The sequence below is a fragment of the Pleurodeles waltl genome, chromosome 10 (assembly GCF_031143425.1).
Source record: "Pleurodeles waltl isolate 20211129_DDA chromosome 10, aPleWal1.hap1.20221129, whole genome shotgun sequence".
Classification (NCBI taxonomy): domain Eukaryota; kingdom Metazoa; phylum Chordata; class Amphibia; order Caudata; family Salamandridae; genus Pleurodeles; species Pleurodeles waltl.
Window position 1 is genome coordinate 1026816052 of NC_090449.1, and position 23684 is coordinate 1026839735.

The window sequence follows — 23684 nt, forward strand, 5'->3', positions numbered from 1 at the left end:
CATTAGTGTGGCTGTGTTTTGGAACAGTAGTACTTGTCATACTGCTCCTTGCTTAAGGACTATACATTGTCACTGTAGGAGGCTGGCCTGGTGTGCGGTGAGCACCTATGGTGTTATCACCTTATACCAGGTCCAGGTATCCCCTGTTATTGAAGTGTAGGCAGTGTCTAGGAAGCCAGGGCTCTCTAGAGGTTGCTGTGAATGAGCAGCCAAGAGTTATCTAGGAGACATGCAAAGCTTATGCAATACCACTATAGTCACACAGCACTGTCACACATGAAAGAACCACAGTGTTAAAAAATAAAGGTAGTTTATTAGGGTAACACAAATACTAGAATACTAATAGGCAGTCCTCCAACTGGAGGTAAGTAAACACACTATTATATGCTCATTAGCAATCATTAAAGAGCTTAAAAAGCAATAAGCATTGGTAAAATTAATAGGAAATAGTAAGGGCCCTATGGGAGGACCAAACCATATACTAAAAAATTGGAGTGCGAGATACAGTCCCCCACCCCAGGAAGTGGAATCAGTAGTGGGGAGCTGGAGGAACTGGGAGACCCAAGAGGGTAAGTACCTGGTTTTCCCCAAAACCAACAAGAGGACGTAGGAAAATGCTTGTGCAGAGGACCTGCAAAGGAAGGGGACCAAGTCTAGTTTATGATGGAGTGTCCGGTCATGTCAGGAGCCACTACCAACCCTTCTGTGGAATCAGGACTAGGTCGACGGGGATGAAGAAGACCAGCTGTGCAACACAGGAAATAGAGGAGCTCCTGAAGTGATGCAGATGGTGTCCCACGTCGTCTGTCGGGTTGAGTTGGTCAGTGGTGCTGGAGAACCACCAAGCCTTGGTAAATGCAAAAGACGACGAAGAGTTGCAAGGCTGAAGAGGACCAGAAAGGCCCAGGGGGTTTGACCTAACGAGGGGAGTCTGGGGTGACCCTCAGCAGTCGGGAGAGTCACAGGAAGAAGATGCAGCCCCCACAGGCAACCCACTGGCAGTAGGCACAGCAGTCACTGTGAGGCCCACTCAGCACACCTGTAGAGGAGTCCCACGTCACTGGAGCAGCAGAGAGGAAACTGTGCTTGGCAGGAAGAAGTACTGGGGTGCACAGGGGTACTGTCCTGGAAGGAGAGGCTTACCGTCTCCCAAGTTGGACAGCTGGCAGAGAGGACCAAGGGACCAATCCAGACCACCTGTTATTCAGGACCCACGCAGTTCCGGAGGAGAGCAGATCCACGCAGTCGGTCGTCATTGCAGTTGGTGCCTGCAGATGCAGGGGAGTGACTCCTTCACTCCAAGGGAGATTCCTTCTTATTTCTTGGTGCAGGTTAGAGTCTTGTCGACCTCGGAGGATGCACAGCCGGGGGAAATGTTGCAGTTGCTGTAAGGAACCGGGGAAACAATGTTGCAAAGGAGTTACAGATTGTTGGTTCCTGTAGAGTCCAGTTGTCATTCCAGTAGCCAGAAGATGAAGTAAACAGTGCAGAGGAGTTCTGCTGGAATCTTGCACGTCGAATCTCAGGACTCACCCAAGAGGTAGAACCTAAATAGCCCAGTAAGAGGGGTTGGTCACCTAGCAAGGTGACCATCTATCAGGAGGGAGCTGTGACGTCACCTGCCTGACCTTGCCATTTAGGTGCTCCCAGTGGCTTCTGCACATCTTGGATTCAAGATAGCAGAATCAAGTGGCCACCTGGAGGAGCTCTTGGCACCACCCCTGGGGTGATAAGGGAGTGCTCACTCCCCTGGACTGGTGTGCCCTTCAAATCATACCGGTGGCTTTGGGAGGCTACCCCTCCCACGCCATGTCTCACCTATTTCCAAGTGGAGAGGGTGTTGCCTCCCTCTCCCACAGAAAATCCTTTCTTCTGCTTTCCCCTGCTTGAGCTGGTCAAGCAGCAGGAGGGCAAAAACCTGTCAGGGCTGGCAGCAGCACAGGCTGCCTGGAAGACTGGTAGGAGTAATATGGGGGGGGTCCTCTAAGGAGCTCCAAGAGTGCATGGAATCATATAACCAATACTGACAACAGTATTGGGGTGTGATTCTGACATGTTTGATACCAAACATGCCCATGTCCGGAGTACCCAAATGACCTGTGTCCAGTACCCGGGTAAAATGGCTTCCCTGAACTTACGAAGTCCAGTAAAATGGAGATGGAGTTTGTAGGGGCACCTCTGCTCATGAAGGGGTGCCTTTACACACACACGGACTTGCACCTGCCCTCTGGGTTAGGCGTGCCTAGCATAGGGGTGCCTTACAGTGACCTGGTGCACTGACCTGTACTGAAAGGGTGCATGCAGTTTTTCACGCAGGCTGCAATGGCAGGCATGCAGACACATTTTGCATGGGTTCTCATGGGTGGCACAATACATGCTGAAGCCCATGGGGAACACGTGGTGCCCCAATGCCCTGGGTACCTAAGTACCATATACTAGGGATTTATATGGGGGCACCATTATGCCAATTGTGGTGTGTATAAAGTCCTACGCAACAACATTTAGAGGGAGAGAGCACAATCACTGGGGTCCTGGTTAGGAGGATCCCAGTGAAAACAGTCAAAGCATACTGGTTGCAGGCAAAAAGTTGGGATAATTATGCCAAAAAGAGGGTGCTTTCCTACAGTCCCATTCCATCTCCTCCTTAGAATGGACCATACGGTTAAAAGCATTAAGGATTCTAACTCTCAACCAAAGCACCATGCATATCTCTTGCTATGTTGTGTAAAACACAGAAGACTTCCAATCCCCAGCATTCAAGAAAATTCTTCCATTCATAAATTTGGATATAATATAAATTTCAACGTTATATAAAAGACTTTGCTGCATGGTCAGGGGGCATTCTTTTTGATTGTAGTAAAAGGAGATGTATAGTGATAAACGCAAATGAAAACATTGCAGTGGGCTCCCAATTGAGCTGTGCACAGTGCAGTTATTTTTAGAAATTGGGTTTCTAGAATTAGTTGAATATTTAAATTCAAGACCATTATTCGACAACTGGCAATACATGCATCTAGTGTTGTTTTGGAGGAGCTAGTTAGGTACTTAATATGAGTGGTAAGTTCCTGACCTTGTAAGCCCTAATTGATGGCTCATTGCCTCTTTACTCAAACCAGATAATTTAGAAGAGTTTGAAAGACGTATAGCAGGTCAACGTAATGGAGGAAATCAGGGAAAAGGTCTGGAAATTGATCTGGCCAGTACGACGACAATTAAATTCAATATTCAACCAATCAGTTTTATTCGTAGCCCTAATGTGTCATTGTAGGAAGCTGGCTCTGTCTGTACTATATCAAAATGAAATATAGTGTGCACAGAGTCCCCAGAGGTTTAACAGAGGCTAAAGTAGATAATACTAATGCTCTCTTTTGTGGTAGTGTGGTCGAGCAGTTAGGCTTATCAGAGGGTAGTGCAAAGCATTTATTCTGCACACAAAGGCAATAAAGGAAGCGCACACTCAGTGACTAACTTCAGGGCAATGATTTTTATATAGCAAAAATATATTTTGTTTATTTCTAGAACCACAAGATTCAATTTGCAGGTAAGTACATTTGCAAGTAGGTAGCAAGCATATGTATCCAAACCATTTTGTTTCAGATTGACAAGGTATACGTTTTTCAAATCAATAGCAATAATCTGTTTTGAAAGTTACTACTGCAATTTTCAAACCAGTTCTGGGAGGGGAGAAAACTTTTCAACAGTTTTGAGGTAAGTACAAGACTTACAGTTCCAGTCTCCGGGGGATAGGATGTCCACAGGTTGGGATTTAAGTTAACACCAAGCACCCACCTGCAGCAAAACGGGGCCTGCTGCGTGCAGAGGTCAAAGTTGCTGAAAGATTTAGAATGGGCTCCTATGGAGACTGGGGGCACTCAAAATTAGATCTGCCTTGTAGGTAAGTACCTGTGTCTTCGGAGGGCAGACCTGGGGGGTTTAAGAGAGCACTGTGGGGGAGGGGGAGGCACATCTCAGCACCAAACACCCACCCTCAGCTGCACAGGGGCAGCCGAGTTCAGGGTGCTAACACAGCGTCAGGCTCCCAATGCTTTTTAATAGGGGGACCCCAGGGTCAAAAAGATGCTGCAGGCTAGATCCAGGTGGTCGATTCCGGCAAACCACAGTCTAGACGAGAAGGAGGGCCACCTGCCGAAAGTTGCTGACAGGTGATTGGCTTCGCCAAGGCCACGGAGCTGCAAGTGCATGGGTACCTTTTTTTGGGGGTTGGGAAATTTTCCTCTAGTTCCCTCGTGGTGAGGGGGGTCCTCCGGATTTAGTCTGCAGGCATCGTTGTGGTAGACAGGAGGGGTCAACCCAGGGTGGACACTAGGTCAGAATTGCCTATGGACCAGCTCTAGCCCATTGGGCCACCTCGACACGGGCCGTTGGCGTCAAGTGAAGAGTGGGCAGGGCTCGCGGATCTGGGGTGGTTCTGGAATCCTTTGTTGGAGTTTCTTTCTGGACGGGGCCGCTGTCCATGGGAGATCTTGGTCCTCTGGTGTGCAGGCAATTTTCTTGAGGCTTTTAAGAGGTCGCTGGTCCTGCGGGATGTCTTGCCTTTTTGTAGCAGGAACTTCAGAAGCTGGAGACTAGCTGGTAGGGCTGGGGCCAAATCAGTTGGTATCTTCAGTCTTCTTGAGGTCGCCAGGAATCGAGCTAGGTTCAGGGGAGCCCTTAAATCCTGTATTTAGGGGCATGTCAGGGATCAGTAGCCAATGGCTGCTGTCCCTGACGGGGACTGCATCCTTGTGGGGCCCACCCCCTTTGGGGAGAGGGACACAGACCTCACCCTATTGGTCCCTGTCCTCTAAACCAAGATGGAGGATTCTGCAGGGAGGGGGGTCACTTCAGCTCTGGACACCTTAGGGGGTGGTCTTAGCTGAAGTGGTCACTCCTTGTTTTTCCTAATTTTTCCACCGGACTTCCCGCCAGAAGTGGGGCTTTGTCTGCAGGGCGGGTATCTCCACTAGCTGGAGTTCCCTGGGGCACTGTAACAGGAGGCCTGAGCCTTGGAGGCTCAGCGCCAGGTGTTACAGTTCCTGCAGGGGGAGGTGTGAAGCACCTCCACCCAGTGGATGCTTTGTTTCTGGCCACAGAGAGCACAAAGTCTCTCACCCCATGTGGTCAGAAACCTGTCTGGAAGTGGCAGGCTGGCACGGACTGGAACTTGCACAAGACGTTTGGCTAAAATACAGGAGGCATCTCTAAGATGCCCACTGGGTGCATTTTTAAAAAAATACAACACTGGCATCGGTGTGGGTTTATTGTGCTGAGAAGTTTGATACCAAATATTACAGACTTCAGTAGCGCCAGCATGGAGCTGTGGAGTACTTTGTAATGACTAACTCCCAGCCCGTGTACTTTTTGGGCCACACTGCACTTACAATGTCTAAGAATTGACATGGACACTGTTGGGGGATATTGCTCATGCAGCTATGCCCTCACCTGTGGTATAGGGCACCCTCCCTGTAAGGCTTGCTAGAGGGGTAACTTACCTATGCCACTGGCAGTGGTCTGTGGGCATGGCACCCTGATAGCGGTGCCATGTCAACTTTGTCTTTTTCAGCACACGCAAACTGCAATGGCAGTGTGCATGTGCTTGGTGAAGGGGTCTCCTAGGGTGGCATAATACATGTGGCAGCCCTTGGGGACCTTCCCTGGCCACAAGGTCCTTAGTACCATGGATACATTTTACAAGGGACTTAGTTGTGTGCCAATTGTGGGAACAATGGGACAAGTTTTAGGGAAAGAACACTGGTGCTGGGGCCTGGTTAGCAGGATCCCAGCACACTGTCGAGTCCGCACCAATATCGGGCAAATAGCTTGGGGGTTGAGGGGGTGATCATACCAAAAGGGGCACTTTGCTACTTTCGTTTTTTCAAAAAATTGTCTGATAAATGGAAATCTTGCGCAGTTATTTAGTACAGGTTAAGAAATCATGTTTGGCAAAACGGAAGCAATGATTCCTGGTGAGCTGTCAAAAATGGTAATGCTTTCACAGACACTAAGTTGAATAGGCCATGTGTACTATTGGCTCTTTTCGTAATTATAAAACTAGATTAAATGCTAGGCCATGTGTACTATTGGCTCTTTTCGTAATCATCAAAAGTAGATTAAATGCTAGAAATCCATAGTTTATCGAGTTACAAAAACAGAAAGTACTCTCCTGTAAAAGGGAGACTCTGATGAGAACAAACGGGATCTGTAATCAGTACCACAGTAGAGAAATATCCTAAATAGTGGTAGACACTGGGCTCACATTTTCTGGGTTTATTGAAATCTTACCCTTTGAGTATTTGAGCACGTGTTGCATGCTTGATGAGGCAGTCTTAATGACACATACTTTGTTGTGTCAAATTCTTATCTTCCTCAAAATATAGTTTCAACAATATATCCTACACAGTTGACCTTTCTTTCTGTGAATACTGCAGGTGAGCCAGTGGATGAAGTAAAGCTAAACAAATGTAATTTGAACATCAAACATGGTGTTATTAGGTAGACTGTCACACGCCCTTTTGGTGTCATTCTTCATCATTGGGTCTCACCCCAGTCCCAAAAAAAACAGGATGGGCTCATCCATGCTCCAGGGAGCACTTAAGATAATTCTCCTGCAGGGGAGAAACATCAAGATATCTCTTTATTAGCAATGTTCCTGGTATGATTAAAATAATACTGAAGGGGTGTCTGCTGGGATAATGGTTCTAGACCCTATATGTAAGCCAGCATTTTTCATCCCCAAGTCAAAGCTGTCCCAGGCCTTTCATCAGGACTCAAAAAGACTGCCCCAGAATAATATTAAGATTGCAGTCAAACCAAACCAAATGGGCCAGGACAAAACAATAACATGCAACATATAACTGGCATGCAAAAGGACAGTTGTACCTTTGTTCCTGTCAAGTGCCCTTTTTAGATCACTCTTGCGTGTAGCTATTAAAATTCATGGGAGAAGCGCAGGATATGTCTCTTTATTAACACATTTGTCAGTGGTAACATATCTCAGTCCACCCCTACTCAGTCTGCTTTTAAGCTCCCCATACCCCCAATTGATTAATAGATTTGATTGCAACAGGTAAAAGGTTAGTGATGAGCATACACAACACATCACCAGCTACTTAATTTTTCAGATAAATGTCAAAGTTCGACTGAATGACGATTTTCTACTTACAGCATGAGATATGTATTGTGGAGTGCACAGTGCTCTGTTACCACAGCTGGTATCACACATCCATGTTCTTTATCTTGTGATATGGAGAAAGAATTGTGGTAATAAAACTGGAATTACTGTCTGATCTGGGCCAATTTCTGCTCTACCTTGTCATAGGGGAGAAGTCTGTGAATTACTATGCATACTATTTGTTCGGGGGTCTCTGTGGTTGAAAATTCTACTAAAATATACAGATTATGCTGAGGTAAGTATGAAAAGTATTGACCTGCAGGACGCATTGGGTCTTTTGCCTGTCTATGCCACACCGTGGATGAAGTTTATTTAGCATTGTCTGGTCATACTCCAACATTTTTTGTTTATTTGAAAGCCAGTGCAAGGACCACTAAGCAATGAGTTATATCACATGTGGGCCTTAGTGTATTTGAAACCATAGTGGGGCTTGCCTGGCATATGTGAGAGTTGCCCAAGGTACTCCCACTGTTATAGTGCATTTTTCCTCTTGAGAGAGTGGGTGAGCACAGATCATTGGTCCCATCAAATGTGATACCTCTGGTTTGTACAGATCAGTTTGACAAGTGTCATTCCTTTTTTCAGTACCATATGTTTGAAGCTTCTTTTTGACTGGACGGCAGTAAGAATGAAAGTTAAACTTCTCCAGTAGTGTATCTTTCTCACATTCACATTCTTGAATCTTCCACGTTGTCATGATGGGAGTCCCACGGTGACAGTAATACAAGCAGTGCTGACGCATTAGAATTAAAACCTCATAGAAAACAATAGACATTGGTAGCCAATTGATATTGTTTCAAAACACCCAAACTTTAACCAGTCAGACCAGAGACCCTGAAGCCCTCGTCCCCCAAAGAGCTACCATACCTGAGATTTCTTACCACAGGTCGTGTGTTAGGGAGTCTCCCTGAGCTTCATTCAGTTTCAGTGTTACTCAGTTCACCTTTTGACATGACAGCTTTCTAGTTTTTTTACCAGCATCACAGAGGTCACCTGAGGTACAGTTGGAAGTGTGCTTGCTGTATGTTTTTTCTTCATCACGTCTGAGGATTCCAAGAAAAGGCTCTCCAGACCTTGTAGATTCTGTGGCAAGTCGAGGATTGTTTTCCCTCGTACTGACAGTGACCATCAAGCTTTGAGTACCTCCTTTTCTACTATCTTATTCAGTTGTAAGACATTGACAACATGGACTCAAAACAGTGCCCTCACTAGGACCAATGATTGTAAAAACGTGAAACGTGAAATGGGAATGGGTTGAAGGTGATGTAAACTTCCAGCTATTAATTTATAGAACAGTTGCAACAACACTTTCCCCATTGAAACATATAAATATGATATTGGTGGATTTGGTCAATCTCCATAGTATCCTGATTACCCAATTAAAACCACATTTCCAGACGGTAAGGAGGCGGACAGAGATTGGGACTAGAACATCAAGGTGGTTTTCTAACCCCTGCCGTCAGGCTAAAATGCAGCTATTGGGAGCACTTAAGGAAGGGAACTGTCGAGAGATAAGAAAATGCAGGGCTGTATACAAAGATGTACTTAAAAACGCAAAAAAAGAGTGGGCAACTAGATATTGGAATAGGATGGTTGAGGCGCTCCATGAGGAGGATTTCAATTTATTCTGGAAACTAGTGGCAGATAAAAGTAGTTCTCAAGGTATGGAAAACTACCCTGTAATTCAGCCAGAAACTTGGGTGACGCATTTTTCAAACGCATACAGAAAACCTCAACCTAGTAGTACTATTATTCCTCTCCTAAAACCTAATGACCTTTTTGCCAATACCTTAACGGGTGGGAGTGTAACACCACCCAAATTTGACCTGGACCTTTTCTCCCTAAAAGAAACAACAGCGGCTCTCCAATCAATACGTAAAGGGAAGGCCCCTGGTCTTGATGGTATTCCAGGTGATTTATATCTCTCCCGACCGACAACCTGGTCTCTGTATCTAAATGCGCTTAGTAATGAGATATTAAGGGGGGGAGGACTTCCTACTACGTGGCAAGGAGCAATCATAGTCCCTATTTATAAGAAAGGGCCAAGGGAACAACCTAGCAACTATAGGCCTATCAGTCTAATTGATGTTAGCCAAAAGATATTTACTAAGCAGGTACTGAATAGATTACAGATATGGATAGAGGATTCTCAAATTCTCTCCGATTCTCAGGCAGGTTTCAGAAGAGGGTTGAGTACAATAGACAAGGCATTTAGGTTTAACCTTCTTTGCTGGAAATACCTGTCACTCAATAAAAGCCATTTGTATGTAGCTTTTATTGATTTAAAAGCTGCCTTTGACATGGTACCTCGGGATACATTATGGAAAGTTATGGAGAGTTATCAACTCAATGGTGAACTACTAAGACTGATTAGATATCTACACGAAGGGACTTATGCTCACGTGCGCTGGTCAGAAAGCGGCGATCTAACGGAAGCTATACCTGTCGATAGAGGGGTTAGGCAGGGGTGCATTTTGGCACCAACACTGTTTAACCTTTACATCAATGGTGCTGCGGACCACTTGCTACACTGTAATCATGACGCCCCAAGGTTAGCTGGAGCCCCCGTCCCCATTTTAATGTTCGCCGATGATACTTTATTAATTTCAAGAACACCCATGGGCCTACAAAATGAATTGGACGCCTTTTATAATTTTTGCTCTAATAGAGGACTTGAAATTAACCCAACAAAATCGAAGTTCATGGCCTTTAACCCGCATAAACTATTTAGGGGGGAAATGACGATAGCAGGCCAACCAGTGGAGAGAGTCAGTCAATTTGATTATTTGGGGATTAGGTTAAGCGACGACCAACGTTGGTCTGCACAGATCGGGAAGAGTCTGACAGCACTTAGGCAGAGGTCAACAGTGATAGGGATGAAAATAGCTAATACTTTGGAAGGGGAGATAACACCTGCCATCACTGTTTACAAAGCAGTGGCAGTAGCAGCCTCAATTTATGGTGCTGAGCTTTGGGGACATACTAATTCTAGGTGTCTGACCATGGTAGAAAACCGCTTTATACGAAACTTCTTGAAGCTGCCGATGAGCACCCCTCTCACCCCCCTCAGATCTGACTTAGCCCTAAATGAGATACATAACGAAATTGCACTAAGACCACTAATGTACTGGATTCGTCTTTGGACTTTAGAGTATCGGTCCACCCTCCATATAGCATTAGATGAATTTCTCGTAAGTGATAGCGTACTAAAGATCCCTTGGTTCAGACACATTAGAGATACGTGCAAATTCCTCAAGATGGAGGAGGTGTGGAGTGCTCCTCATAATTTGACCAGGGAAACAAAGGAGCGTGTAAAAAGGTGCTATTGGGAGAACATTTTGGCCCAAATTTGGTTAAAAAATCATGGCAGTCTGACTCTACAGTTTCTAGACCATAAATGCAGCCCCAAATTTGAGGCCTACATGGATAATGTAAATCCTCCCTATACTTAAACATTATTTATTAAGTTCAGACTAGGGACCCTCCCGCCCAAGACATTTACAGCGCAATTAAGATTGGAGGACTGTAATTTAATATACTGCCATCATTGCCAAAAGACAAAAGAGTCACTCGCGCACTTTGTTTTTCTGCCCTAGATATCTGGCACCTAGGAAAAAGTGGATTGCTCCGTTATGTAGGTCAGTTGGGATAAGGGAATGGAATACAGCATTACGACTTTTAACAACTGACACAAATGATAAAATAGTTTTCTCAGTTGCGAGATATTTGCGAAGTGCATGGGCCATAAGAACAAGAGAATTATAATAATCGTGCGTTTTTAACACATTGGTTTTAGATTATACCTATTTAATATAACAGGTCTTAATTGGTTGAAGTCAAAGATATAATGGTCTAATTCTTTTTATTATATTTTTTTTTTATCTCTGGATTTTTAGATTTTAAGAATAATGATGGTTTGCTTTGTTTCTTACAATTTTGTGACCCTATTATTTTTCTAGGGCTCTTAAAGTAAACTATGGAATTTCTTCCTTTTATACTCGACAACTGAGATAAATGACAAAATTGTTTCCTCAGCGGTGACGTACTTGTAGAATATATGGGAGACGAGAACTAGTGAATTGTTAGAATCATGTGTTTTTAATATATCGGTCTTAGATTATATTTATTCAGTTTAATAAGTTTTAATTGATTGGAGTCAAAATACAATGACCTAATACTTTTATACTTTCTGGGACGTTAAGATTTTAAAAATAATGCTAGCCTTGCTCCATTTTTCACAACCGTGTATCATTCAGGACTCCCAAAGTAAACTGTGTCATCTGTTTGTCATTTTTCTCTTTTTTATAACTGACATGTTGCACAATCTTGTTATGTTTTTGTATTGTCTACTTTTATGGCTTTCAGCCGAAATAAAGTTAATAAAGTATTGATTGATTGAAGTCGAGGCTTTTCCCAGAAGATCCTCACAAACAATGCTTCTACTGTTAATACCCTCAGCACAAACCCAAAGGGTGCAGATATTGCTGGACCTTTTTGGCAAAGACTCTTAAAAACCATGAAGCCAGACTGCTCCTCTTATTGCAGAAGAAAAAAAGGCACCCTCAATAAAACAGAAAGAAGGGTTCCTCCCCCCCCCCCTCAGAGGATTCAGGCGCGACAAATCCAACGTCTCACCCCAAAGAGAGCAGTGAGGAGAGGTCAGAAGTTAAGGAGCCAGCTGGTCCTTCTTCCTCTCAGGCACAGCAATGTGCCTCCATTTCCTCTACACCTTCTACAACTTTGAAGGAACCATTGTCAGTGTCAAGAAAATCTCGCCTGTCAACAAAGGTTAACCCGTCAATGTCTGCTGCAATGACGAGGAGGTCGTTGGCAAAACCAGTGACAACAGTGATATTGTTTAGGGTGACGACTGCAACCACCACCTCTGCATCCTCTACGAAGAATGGGATGATGCCATCACCTTCGTCGACGAGACCGACTCCGGCAGCAGGAATGTCCTTACCGATGGTATCAATGGAGCCTTTAACCAAGATCCTACCATCGATGAAGTTTTCTTCTGGAGCTCCATTGACGACACTGTCAACGACACTGTTGATGAGCATAACAGACATTTGCTGATGTCTTCTAAGGGCATTATTTAATCTTTGCCCCAGGATTTCTCCATTGCCACCAGTACGCTTGATGGAAATGCAGGAGTCGGGATATGGAGGACTCTTTGGCCCCACTTACAGCCCCTCCCAACTCAGTGTGAAATGCCAAGTGTCAGACATTGAGGGCCCAGACCATGATCAGTGCACCTATCTAGAGGGTGACTTCTCTTTCAAAGACAGGTACCATCATCCACATCAAGAATATGACTAATTCCAAGAGCGCTACCTGTATGAAGAGTCAGAGGATGACCATCATCAGGTACAACAATCACATCATGCTCCCACTATCATTGGTCACTGACCTTCGCTTAATGATAGACTGTTATTTGCGTTTTTCAAACAAGCAAACGCCGGTACCACAGCCTGCTGAGGTTGTTGCTTCAGCTCCTGAGAGTGCGTCTTCTTTACGACATAGAGAGATCACTGGGTTGTCCTCAATTATTATGCCAGACACCTTTGCCTACAGCGATAGTGACCAGCCACCTGAGGAGGGTGATATTCAGTTTGACGCTCGGGACCAACGTGAATGGGACGATTATGTTGCATCTTTACCATACTCTCCTACTCCTTCTCCAGCGGATTCCCCTCCAGCAAACATTGGGGATTTCATGAAATCTTAGAGAGGGCATGCAAACCCACTTCGACCTTCTGCTCTCAGTGAAGCAAACTTAATGTCTCCTCTACGATTTTAAACTAGAGGCTCAGCGCTCCACAAGGGTCTCCCCGCATTTGGACTTCATTTGGCATGAAGGATTGAAAATAAAGAAGACTCTGGCCTCTATCCCAGTGGCTGCCCCCAAACTGGATAAAAAAAATAATTAAGGCCCCTGATTCCGTCCCTTATTGGTCAGCTGAGACCAGACTCGTCATTATGCAGGCCGCGCAGCAACAAGCAAAGAAACCATCTTCATCCTGCTCTGCTCCTCCGGACAAGGAAGGCCGCAAGTTCGACAATATTGGGAAAAGGTTTTTAGCCATGGCAGCGATTTCCATCAGAGTATCCAGTTCTCTAGCCGTCCTCGGTAGATACGACCGCCAAATGTGGTCTGATTTGTCATCATTCCTGGAATATCTTCTGCAGGACAAAAAGAAAGAGCCTCATCTAAGATTATAGATGTCGCCATGGATATTCCAACATAGCCTTCAGGCAGAAGGCAGGTGTGGCAGTTTTACGTCACCAGGGATTGGTAAAAGCAACATCTTTCCATCCTGAGGTTCAGTCGAAAATCCTATATATGCCCTTTGACGTAGAGAACTTATTTGGAAAACACAGAGATGAAGCTTTACAGTCCATCAAGGCTGATACGACACAGCCCGTTCTCTAAACACTCTGCAACAAAGAAGGTTTCAATCATTTAGGGGCAGAGGTAGAGGCCAGTTTTCGACCAGGCCGTCCTTACCGCAAACGAGATACCAGCCTTATCCGCAGCGTGGAATTTGTGCTCCTTACTCAACCCAGCAGCCCTACCGACCATCAGCAGCAGCCAGACAACCAATGCATAGGCATCCACTGGCTGGAGGAAAGACCAAGGATGGTTCCAGGAGTCAGTGATGTGGTGCAGGTCCATGTCACTCCTGTCCCACTAAAGTTCAGCTACCCTTTGTCCATATTCTTTGATCAGTGGAATATAATCAACAACAAATGGGTGTTAAATGTAATCCAACATGGTCACACTATGGAGTTTATTGAAAAGCCTCCCAATTTCCCTCCGTGCAGATCCTCCCATTGTCATCTTCCCACATACTAAAGGAGGAGATTCGAGTGCTTCTTGACAAGAAGGCAATAGAGGCAGTTCAGCCAAACAAGTGCAACGTGGGATTCTGTTCCAACTTCTTCTTCCTAAAAAAGAAGTCAGGAAAATTGAGGCATATCATGGATCTCAGGCTATTGAATGAATACATCAAGAAGCAGTCTTTCTGGAAGATATCACTATAGGAAATCCTTCAGATGATGGAAACAGGGAACTGTGGCCCTCATTACGACTTCGGCGGTCTTACTAGTTGACCTCCTAAGCCGCGGGCACCACTATGCCAGTGCTGGCGGTATATGTGGCTCCCTATTATGACTTTTCCCTGGCCCAGCGGAAAAGTCACATCAACATTGCAGCCGGCTCATAATGGAGCCGGCGGCACTGTTGATGTGCAGCAGGTGCAGTAGCACCCGTCGTGCATTTCACTGCCCGAAATTCGGGCAGTGAAATGCATGATGGGGCTGTGCCTGGGGGCCCCAGCACTGCCCATGCCACGTGCAGGGGCCCCCATGGGCACCCGAGTCCACCTTACCGCCAGCCTTTCCGTGGCGGTGTTTACTACCATGGACAGGCTGGCGGATGGGGATTATGACTATGTTGGAGGGCCCGGCGGTGTGGCCGTGGCTAATGCACCACGGTCATAATCCACTGGCGGTACACCGCCAGCCTGTTGCCGGTGTTACCGCCAGCCGCCAGGGTCGTAATAAGGCCCTGTATGACTTCCTTTGATCTGTTGACGCATATTTCTACATTCCTATCCATCCAAAGCCCAGAAAGTTTCGGAGCTTTGAGGTGTCAGAGTGCCACTACCAGTTTAAAGTACATCCCTTTGGACTAAAATCAGCTCCCAGGGCCTTTACAAAGTGCATGGCGCTGGTGGCGTTTTTTCTCAGATATTCAGGTCACCAGGTATTCGCCCACCTGGACGACTGGTTAATAAAAGCCTCGCGCTTCAGAAAGCTAAACAATCAATGCAGACTTGAATTCAGCTTTTTCAGCCTATGGTTCTCAAGCTGAACAAAGAAAAGACCTCTCCCGATCCTTCCAGATCTGCATTGTTCTAAGGAGTGATTCTGGACACAACTGTGTCCAAGCCTTTTCCCACTCTGGAACTGATTCTGTGTCTCAAAGCGGAGGCGCTCCCAGTAAAAAGGTGCATTTCTGTCAGGAAGTACAAGTCCATGTTGGGGATGATGTCATCCTGCATCCCATTAATCCTGAACTCTCGTCTCCGCATGCACCCTCTGCAGGAGCAGCTAGGTGCTCAATGGACCCAGGCTCAAGGTTCCTTCGAGGACACCATTCTCCTCACACCAAAAATGAAGGATGCAGTGTCCTGGTAGACAGGCATGAACAATCTTTTGCAAGGGCTTTCGTTCCTTCATATTACACCACAGGTGATAATGACAACAGATGCCTCCCTAGACGGATAGAGTGCTCATCTACAGGACCTGGGGGTGCACGGGAAGTGGTCCATTCAGGATGCTCAGTTACACATAAACCTTCGAGAACTCAAAGCGGTGTTCTTGTGACTTCAGGCGCTTCACCCCAGAATTCACATATCTGCAGTTTTAGTGAGAGCGTACAGTACTACTACCATGTTTTATTGCACAACGTAACAAGCGTTCTCGACACAAGCACAACTAATTTGGAAATGGTTGTTGGTCAACAACATTTCTCTGAAAATAGAGCACGTTCTGTGAGCACGGAATGATTGGGCAGATTCACTTAGAAGAACCGGCAGCCAATGTCACAAGTGGGAAATAAATCACCAACAACTGCGTCAAGTTTTTCACCGGTGGGGTTCTCAGAACGTGGATCTGTTTGTCACTCGTCGCAACAAAATGTGCAAACTGTACACCAGCAGATACCCTCAACCGGGTTTTAGGGAAATGGTTTCAACTTCACATGGACAGGCATGTTTGCCTATGTGTTCCCTCCATTTCCACTCATTCCCAGGGTCATTGCAAGATGAACTGCAAGCCTTGTCATCTAATCCTCATAGCGCCATCGTGGCCAAGGCAGTATTGGTTTACAGAGCTACTTTGCCTATCAGAGTCCTCACATACTATTCCAACTGGTACAGACTCTATTGTCAATGAATGAGGGCCAGGTGCTCCATCCATAAATTCACACTCAGTTTGGAAGCCTGGCTCTTCACGATATTAAATACGGTGCCCTAGGTCTCTCTGAGGAATGCTTCATTTTGAAAAAGGTTTATGCCGAATAAGCAAATAAATATTACTTGTCTAAGTGGAGAAGATTTTGTTCATGGTGCTCCTCTCAGTCTTATCAACCCATCTCCTCTACAACGGAGCAGATCCTCCTGGATCTGTTGCAGCTTGCAAAATCAGGTCTTGCTCATTCCTCCATTAAAGTCCGTTTAGCAGCCACTTCCAGATTCAGAAGATGTTCTGGGAACTTATCACTATGGTCCGATCCTCTAATCAAAGAGTTCATGAAGGGTCTTTTTCGGGCCTCTCCTCCAAATAGGCCACCATCGGTGCAGGTGCCAGCTTAACACGGTTGTATGATGGATTCACACATGCCTTAAGAACGCTGTCACTACTACTACTGCATCTTTACCACACATGCCTTTACCATGCATGCCTTAACAACACATTTTGTTGTAAAAGCATGTTTGGTACAGGAACATGCGTGGTAAATTGTCTTCTGCTCTGCCCCCTTACACCTGATACCATACTCTGCAATCCACCCCAGCCCTTAAAACTGCCCCTTCCACCCCCTGAGCCCTACACCCCTCTGCCCTGAGCCCTAAAAGTAACCCCAACCCCCCACTCCTGCCCTGAACCCTAAAACCTAACCTGCCCTGTCCTAAAAACTACCCTGCCCTGAACCCTAAAACCTACCCTGTCCTAAAAACTACCTTGCCCCCTCCTTGAACCCCAAAACCTACCCTGCCCTGTCCTAAAACTACCCGACCCCCAGCTGAACCCTAAAACCTACCTTGCCCTGTCCGAAAAACTACCCTGACCCCACCCCTCTCCACCCTGAGGCTTAAAACTTGCCCTGCCCTGTCCTCAAAAACAGCTGTGTAATGAAGGCTGATTCCCACTTAAGAGTCTTGACTCAGCTTATGAGATCTCCTCTTGAACACGTTCACTAGTCCGACCTGAAATTCCTATCTTGGAGAGTGGCTTTTTCATTTTTACCTTAGACACACTTGGATAGCATCTGATCATTTGTGATGATGTGTGGCACTCCACTGCAGAGTTTTTGGTGTGCGTTAAATACAGTTTTCATACATTAAAATAGGGTTGCTCCCCCTCAAAACCTTGTTGAAAACACATCTTATCACATTATTTAGTCTTGACCTTTTGTTTTTTTAGAACACCCTTGCAATCTCTCTTGCCAGCTGGGTCTGTACACCTCATGCAAGAACAAATTAGAGTGTGATCTTTCATTATCAGGAAGTGTTCAGCATCTATCCTGACAGAAAATGTTGCTTTTGCAGTAAATATAGCTTGATCATCATATCTATTGGTTACAGGCGAGCATGGTGTTTTTCCCTTCACCATGGTTCAAGAACAATCCACACTCTTCACACAAGCCCCAAACTCCTAAACTGACAGTTCTTTGTTTATCACATTTAAATTCTTCTGGTATCTACGCTTGAATTACCACAAACAGTGACCACAATTTGTAGACCTTTTGGTTTAGTATAAATGCAGGTGTAGTGAGCATTTGCATCAAGCATATTACTTTAGGCTTTCTTCTTTCTGAAATCAGTGTCATTCTGTTTGGAGTAATATGGGTATAGATCTCTTTACCCATCTTTGTAGTATCTTTAATATACATCTTAGCAGCTTATCAGCTTCCGCATACACTTAGGTGACACCCAGATATACCTTAAGTTAGAAGATGAATCTGAGGATCCTCAAAGAGTAGAATTATGTCTGTAAGATGTCCAACAGAATCACTCAAATCAGGGTCAAATCTTTCTTTGCTTGTGGACATATACATCCCACGTGGCCTGTATAAAAAACAAATCTGGCAAGCAAAACAAAAGTACAAGGAAATACTTTGGATTGAACTTTTCTTAGCCTGTCGAAACAAAAACCAAAAGAAGCTTTGGATCATTATCAGTCGTCTCTGTAGGGGGTCAGAAACAGTCAATGTACAGACTGTAATTTCTTTAAAATTAGACACACCAACTATTAGGAGGCCATCCCAGCCCTTGTTGCAGTCTGGTAGGCAATGGCATAAATTGAGCTCCGATGACTGGGTTAGGACCTTGGAAAGTTGTAAACCTAACGTTCGATGGCATGTGTAGCTGCAGATACACATGCTGTGCACATCCCGCCATCTGGTGTTGGGCTCGGAGTGTTACAAGTTGTTTTTCTTCTAAGAAGTCTTTTCGAGTCACGAGACCGAGGGACTCCTCCCATTTCGACTCCATTGCGCATGGGCGTCGACTCTATCTTAGATTGTTTTTTTTCCGCCATCGGGTTCGGACGTGTTCCTTTTCACTCTGTTTCGGGTCGGAAAGTTAGTTAGAATCTCGGAAAAATCGTCGGTATTGTTTGCGTTCGGTATCGGGTTAGTTACAACAGATCGACACCGAATTGAGAAGAGCTCCGGTGGCCCGTCGGGGTTTTTCGTTCCCGTCGGGGCCTGGTCGGCCCGGCCACGTGTCTCTTCAAGGCTGATGGAACGGACCCCATTCCGCTTCTGTCCAAAATGCCATAACAAGTATCCATATACAGATCAACACCTGGTCTGTAACTTGTGTTTGTCACCAGAACACAAGGAGGATACTTGTGAGGCCTGTCGAGCGTTTCGGTCGAGGAAGACACTCAGGGACCGAAGAGCAAGAAGACTTTAAATGGCGTCGGCGCCGACAGGACAAGGGTGTTTCGAGGAGGAGGAAGAAACATTCTCCATCCAGGATTCGGACTCGGAGGAGGTCGATCCCGAAGAAACGCCGATAACCGCGAGTAAGACGTCGAAACAAAAAACTCACGAAAAGACTGCCAAAGCCCAGGGGACGCCACCGCCAACAGGCCATGGCTTAACCCAAAAAGTAGGTGACCGTCCATCGGCACCGAAAAAGGGCGAGCTGGTGTCGAAGTCATCCGACTCCGGTCGAGATACATGCATGCTGCAATCTCGGGCCCGAGAGAGTGGCTCCGAAAAGATTCGGCACCGAGACAGCGGCACCGAGATTGGTCGGAACCGAGAGGGCACTACGCCGAAAAGCAAACAGATTTTGTCGGAGCCGAAAAAAGCAGCAGAAAAGGTTTCGGTGCCGAAACATCCGGCCTCTGAACCGAAAATTAGTTCCTATTCAGAGGAACAAGGACTGTCCTCTCAAATGAAGACACACAGATTTGAAGAAGAATTACAGACAATAGAGCCAGATCACACGCAAAGGCGGCTCTTTATTCAGAAAGATACAGGGAAGATCAGCACTCTTCCCCCAATCAGAATGAAACGAAAACTTGCCTTCCAAGACAAGGACAAGGACAAACAGCCACAAGCAAAAGTGGCTAAACAAATAACACCACCACCATCCCCACATCACTCTCCACAACTATCACCGGTAGCCACTCCACCAATGATGCAATCCCCAACACATACGGGGATGAGTCAAGATGACCCTGACGCATGGGACCTTTACGACGCACCAGTGTCAGACAATAGTCCTCAATGCTATCCAGCAAGACCCTCGCCACCTGAGAATAGTACAGGCTACATTCAAGTGGTATCAAGGGCAGCAGCATTTCACAATGTCAGCCTTCACTCAGAACCCATTGAAGATGACTTCCTTTTTAATACACTGTCGTCTACGCACAGTCAATATCAAAGTCTGCCAATGTTGCCCGGAATGCTAAAACACTCCAAACAAGTGTTTGAAGAGCCTGTCAAAGGGAGAGCCATTACTCCAAGAGTAGATAAAAAATATAAACCGCCACCAACAGACCCAGTGTACATAACACAACAGCTATCACCAGACTCTGTTGTAGTTGGAGCAGCGTGCAAAAGAGCCAACTCTCATACTTCAGGAGACGCGCCACCTCCAGATAAAGAGAGTAGAAAATTTGACGCGGCAGGCAAAAGGGTGGCGGCACAGGCAGCAAACCAGTGGCGTATTGCAAATTCGCAAGCTTTGCTAGCCAGATATGATAGGGCCCATTGGGACGAGATGCAACACCTTATTGAACACTTGCCAAAGGAGTTTCAAAAAAGAGTGCAGCAAGTGGTCGAAGAGGGACAAAATATCTCCAATAATCAAATTCGATCAGCAATGGATGCTGCAGACACAGCTGCTAGAACTGTCAACACAGCAGTAACGATAAGGAGGCATGCATGGCTGCGTACATCAGGATTTAAACCAGAGATACAGCAAGCTGTGCTGAATATGCCATTCAATGGACAGCAGTTGTTTGGGCCGGAGGTGGACACTGCAATTGAGAAACTTAAAAAAGACACTGACACGGCCAAAGCCATGGGCGCGCTCTACTCCCCGCAGAGCAGAGGCACATTTCGAAAAACACAATTTCGAGGGGGGTTTCGAGGGCAAACCACAGAAGCCACAACCTCACAAACAAAGCCCACTTACCAGAGCCAGTATCAGCGGGGAGGTTTTCGGGGACAATATAGAGGAGGACAGTTTCAAAGAAACAGAGGAAAGTTCCAAAGTCCCAAAACTCCTCAAAACAAACGGTGACTTCAAGGTCGCAAATCCCCAACACATAACACCTGTGGGGGGGGAGACTAACCAAGTTTTACACACATTGGGAGGAAATAACAACAGACACTTGGGTCTTAGCAATTATCCAGCATGGTTATTGCATAGAATTTCTCAAAATCCCTCCAAACGTCCCACCGAAAACACACAATATGTCAAAACAACATATAGATCTTCTAGGACTAGAAGTTCAGGCATTGCTACAGAAAGAAGCAATAGAATTAGTACCAAAAGATCAATTAAACACAGGAGTTTACTCGCTGTACTTCCTGATACCCAAAAAGGACAAGAGCCTGAGACCGATACTAGATCTCAGAACATTAAATACCTACATCAAATCAGACCATTTTCACATGGTTACTCTACAAGACGTAATCCCACTGCTCAAACAACAAGACTACATGACAACACTAGACCTAAAGGATGCATATTTCCATATACCAATACATCCTTCACACAGAAAGTACCTAAGGTTTGTATTCCAAGGGATACATTACCAATTCAAAGTGTTGCCATTCGGAATAACAACTGCGCCAAGAGTTTTTACAAAATGCCTGGAAGTAGTAGCTGCACATATCAGAAGGCAGCAAATACATGTGTTCCCATACCTAGACGATTGGTTAATCAAAACCAATACGCTAAAACAGTGTTCACAACACACAAAATATGTCATAGAAACCCTACACAAACTAGGTTTCTCAATCAACTACGCAAAGTCACACCTGCAGCCGTGCCAAACACAGCAATACTTAGGAGCAACAATCAACACAGCAAAAGGGATTGCTACTCCAAGTCCACAAAGAGTACAAACATTTCACAATGTAATACAAACCTTGTATCCAAAACAAAAAGTACAAGTCAAAATAATACTGAAACTACTAGGCATGATGTCCTCATGCATAGCCATTGTCCCAAATGCAAGGTTACACATGCGGCCCTTACAACAGTGCCTAGCATCACAATGGTCACAAGCACAGGGTCAGCTTCTAGATCTGGTGTTGATAGACCGCCAAACATACATCTCGCTTCAATGGTGGAACAGTATAAATTTAAACCAAGGGCGGCCTTTCCAAGACCCAGTGCCACAATACGTGATAACGACAGATGCTTCCATGACAGGGTGGGGAGCACACCTCAATCAACACAGCATCTAAGGACAATGGAACGTACAGCAAAAACAGTTACACATAAATCACCTAGAACTGTTAGCGGTATTTCTAGCGCTGAAAGCATTTCAACCCATGATAACCCACAAATACATTCTTGTCAAAACAGACAACATGACAACAATGTACTACCTAAACAAACAAGGAGGGACACACTCAACTCAGTTGTGTTCCTAACACAGAAAATATGGCATTGGGCTATTCACAACCACATTCGCCTAATAGCACAATTTATTCCAGGAATTCAGAATCAGTTAGCAGACAATCTCTCACAGGATCACCAACAGATCCACGAATGGGAGATTCACCCACAAATACTGAACACTTACTTCCAAATTTGGGGAACACCACAAATAGATCTATTTGCAACGAAGGAAAACTCAAAATGCCAAAACTTCGCATCCAGGTACCCACAACATCAGTCTCAGGGCAATGCGCTATGGGTGAACTGGTCAGGGATATTTGCTTACGCTTTTCCCCCTCTCCCACTCCTTCCATATCTAGTAAACAAGTTGAGTCAAAACAAACTCAAACTCATACTAATAGCACCAACATGGGCAAGGCAACCTTGGTACACAACACTACTATACCTGTCAGTAGTACCTCATGTCAAACTACCAAACAGACCAGATCTGTTAACACAACACAAACAACAGATCAGACATCCAAATCCAGCATCGCTGAATCTAGCAATTTGGCTCCTGAAATCCTAGAATTCGGACACTTAGACCTCACACAAGAATGTATGGAGGTCCTAAAACAGGCTAGAAAGGCTACCAATAGACACTGCTATGAGAATAAATGGAAAAGATTTGTCTATTACTGCCATAATAATCAAATTCAACCCTTACACGCATCTACAAAAGATATAGTAGGATACTTACTACATTTGCAAAAAGCAAAACTAGCTTTCTCTTCCATAAAAATACATCTTGCTGCAATTTCAGCTTACCTGCAAATTACGCACTCAACTTCATTATTTAGGATACCAGTCATAAAAGCGTTTATGGAAGGCCTAAAGAGAATTATACCACCAAGAACGCCACCAGTTCCTTCATGGAACCTCAACATTGTCTTAACACGACTCATGGGCCCACCTTTTGAGCCCATGCACTCTTGTGAAATGCAATACTTTACGTGGAAAGTTGCATTTTTAATTGCCATCACATCTCTAAGAAGAGTGAGTGAAATTCAAGCGTTTACCATTCAAGAACCATTTATTCAAATACACAAAAATAAAGTTGTTCTACGAACAAATCCCAAATTTTTACCAAAAGTAATCTCACCGTTCCACTTGAATCAAACGGTAGAATTACCAGTGTTCTTCCCACAGCCAGATTCTGTAGCTGAACGAGCACTACATACATTAGACATCAAAAGAGCACTAATGTACTACATTGACAGAACATAACTAATTCGAAAGACAAAACAACTATTTATCGCCTTTCAAAAACCTCATACAGGAAATCCAATTTCAAAACAAGGCATTGCTAGATGGATAGTTAGGTGCATTCAAACCTGCTATCTTAAAGCTAAAAGAGAACTGCCTATTACACCAAAGGCACACTCAACCAGAAAAAAAGGTGCTACCCTGGCCTTTCTAGGAAATATTCCAATGAACGAAATATGTAAGGCAGCTACATGGTCTACGCCTCATACATTTACCAAGCACTACTGTGTAGATGTGCTAACTGCACAACAAGCAACAGTAGGTCAAGCTGTACTAAAAACATTATTCCAAACTACTTCAACTCCTACAGGCTGAACCACCGC

At 45.1% G+C, this 23684-nt stretch overlaps 1 protein-coding gene across 1 annotated transcript in view; it reads left to right on the top strand.

Moving 5' to 3' along the window:
- The window catches only part of TOPAZ1 (testis and ovary specific TOPAZ 1), a 1339900-nt gene that overhangs the window by 1043644 nt on the left and 272572 nt on the right, over positions 1-23684 (top strand). The window lies entirely within an intron of this gene.